The sequence below is a fragment of the Sphaerodactylus townsendi genome, linkage group LG01 (genome assembly GCF_021028975.2).
Source record: "Sphaerodactylus townsendi isolate TG3544 linkage group LG01, MPM_Stown_v2.3, whole genome shotgun sequence".
Classification (NCBI taxonomy): domain Eukaryota; kingdom Metazoa; phylum Chordata; class Lepidosauria; order Squamata; family Sphaerodactylidae; genus Sphaerodactylus; species Sphaerodactylus townsendi.
In genome coordinates this window covers 49983100-49986251 of record NC_059425.1, presented here as the reverse complement: position 1 = coordinate 49986251, position 3152 = coordinate 49983100, and positions in this window count along the sequence as shown.

The window sequence follows — 3152 nt, the reverse complement described above, 5'->3', positions numbered from 1 at the left end:
GAAAATAGACCCATGGTGGCGAACCTTTGGCACTCCAGATGTTATGGACTACAATTCCCATCAGCCCCTGCCAGCATGGCCAATTGGGAATTATAGTCCATAACATCTGGAGTGCCAAAGGTTTGCCACCACTGATATAGACACTTCCCAGTAGGCTTGTTAACATATGCCAGGTATGTCATATTAAAGATGTATAGACTTAAAAGCCTTGGTAGATATAATTTTAAAAGCATCTGATAGCTCTCTTGATCTGACACTCCTTTCTACTGCCCACGCAGAGCTCTTCCTCTTTTTAAATTCACCATGGCCAAACAATCTTTCCTTTTCTTTACCTGCAGTTAGTGAACATTTTTTCCTTGGCAGCTTTTTCTTGATCAGTTAGAATGTTAATGAACATTCCAGGACGTTACAACAGGTTACCTAATGACTTGTGGCATTGCGTAATGGGATTCACAGATGGCAGCAAAATAGCCAACAACCAATTTTTAGCTGATGCATATATAACTATTGCTAGTAAATCAAGCTTTCTCTTGAGAATGCTGAAATACAGGGTCAGTATCTCGACTAAAGTCAGTAGATACTGGATCAAATTTTTAAGACACAAATCAGAAAATTACAGTTATGCACTGTTCACAAAAGGGTTACTCTATCATTATGCATTCATTTTATAATTTTCTAAGCAATGTCTTCTTCTCCCCCTTGGAAAGCGTTCCTTGTTTTGAAAAAACCAGGTTTCCTGCCAATAGATGTTAATTGAGAAATAGGGGTTGATATCAGCAGGCCTTTCCCCTCCTTGCTTGTTCTGATTAGATACATCATCCATAAAAGAGCAGCTTTTGCAAGGCAAAGTCCATTCATAGCCTATGTTCTGCTGTAGCAAAGGCAACACCAATGCATGTTGGTGAACACTGATATTTAACTACTGTATAGCCTTTCTATTTATCTGAGCACATTTTCTCTGCATGGAGTACATTTCAAAATAACCAGGATTGCAGGGTGTTTGAGTCGGTGGCTACTGGATCTGTTGATAATTTTGTATATGTAAATACATCACCTCTTCCCTTCTTTTCCATTCTCTCTCCCCCCCACCACCTTGCTTTCTTCTTTTCTACAACCAGTGCTTTAGATTGTATTAGCTGTAAACAAAGATGTATTTGCAGGGCAGTCGGAGTTTATTGTTTATGTAAATCTCTCTGAATGTGACATAGCCAGATAGCTTCCTATGTTGTGCTGATCCACGTTTTAGGCCTGCAGCCAAAAGTATTTTATCTTTTTACTTCATTATAGTGATCTTCCAATTAGCTGTGGTCTGTAATACCCTGATTTTGGTGGCAGTGGTTTGGGAAGGATTGTTTGATAGTTCTGCTCGAGAGGCAAAATGAGGGGCCTTATTATAGAAAGTGCAGAGGTTGTGCAGTAACCGAGTTCTGTTGCTAAGTTTGCCGATAAGGGAAAACTGGCCCTTGAGCATCCATTCTATTCTGTATATTAACACTTCTAATCTGCAGTGCTGATAAAACTGCAAGCCATTTGCCTTTGGAGGAATTAGTTCTGCCTCACTTGTGTAACCAGGCGATGGTGATTAACCTTTAAACTGTCCAATATTCTCAGCAGACTCCTGCTCCAGATTAGAAACTATTTAGTTATGACCAACTAAATTAACAACATGCCTGCCTCTGAAGAATAAGATTTGGAAGGTATGCATTTTAAGGTGGAATAGTATTTGGAAATGGTGAAATGTGCTTATTTTCTTCTTGCAAAATTTATGTATTAGCACTGTCTAAGAAAATACGTGCCTCTTAAAGGAAAAACAGAGAAGGGACTGATGTCTTACTTTTCAGTCACAGTTATATAGATTTGATTGAAAGCTATGAGCACATATTTGATCATAGGTAAGCTATGTTTTTAAGAATATGTGTATATTTGGTGGATGACAAGGAGATTAAAAACCAAAACACAGTATTTATTAACAAGCTCCTGCACCCCAGGCATAATACATGGAGCAACTCTACACAAGGTAACACCGTATGTTATTTGGAATGAATTTCCATAAGCCTAAATAGAACTTTCTTCTATGTAAGTAGATTTGCAGCCAAGGTGGAAAATCAAGGCGAAAAACTGCATCTGCAAACCTAAATCAGGCTGTAAAGAAATCAAGTTTTATTTCTGAAGCTTATGTGGATTAACTGAAGGCGGCACATTCAGATTAAGACCGAGTAGGCCCCTTCATTTTTTAGACCAAATCTAGCTTTGTTGTGTCGTAGCCATAGGGAACGAAGAGGAAACATATGAGAAGAGCATTTTCTTCTTGCAAGCAATATAATTTTCTTTCTTAAACAACAAATTGTCTTGTGCCAAAGGACAGCTTTTTGATAATTTTTGATAATAGATTCAAATATATGTAAATATAATTGATGGATTAATTAATTGCTTAAAATGATTGATTAGTTTTAGACCTTCAATCAATGTTACATACATTTTTAGGCAGCAATTTGATAACTTGGAAATTCTATGGGGATCAATGGGATCAATGGGACTTAATTCCAAGACAAAGTGTCTGAAACCAGAATTACAACTGGCACAGATCTGAGATGGCTTGGAAGATTTCTGCAGCACAGTACAAAAGGGTGATAAGAAAAAAGACAGTGATAATGGGGAAGTTGAGGACAGGTAACTCCCTTTTAAGGACAACTGACTCAACCCAATTTTTCTAGGGGTGAAGGCCGAATAATGCAATAGATGACCATAGCAACACATTGAGTCAACGGCCTTGGGCATTTGTGGTAACTTTTCCCTCTGTTATTGTATCACTATTTTGTAAAAATGTGAAACTTATAAGTGGAAACGTACCCTCCAACTCACATGGCATAAAGACAAAAGCGGGGTATTGATGTAATAAATTGTACAGTGCTCGTCCAACACACACGAAATGACCGTATTGTTCTTCCCTTGCCAGAGAACAAAACCAAAATATCCCTTAGCAATTTTTTTTAGTTTTACCAGTTTTATATTGGCTGCCTCCTTAAAAATTGCTAATCTAGATACTATATTAGTAGGATGTCAGTCAAACTGCAATCCACAGTGAAGCCTTCTTCACATACCAATTTAAATCATTCATGGTCCTTTCTTTGGCATTATTCAAAAGATCATAA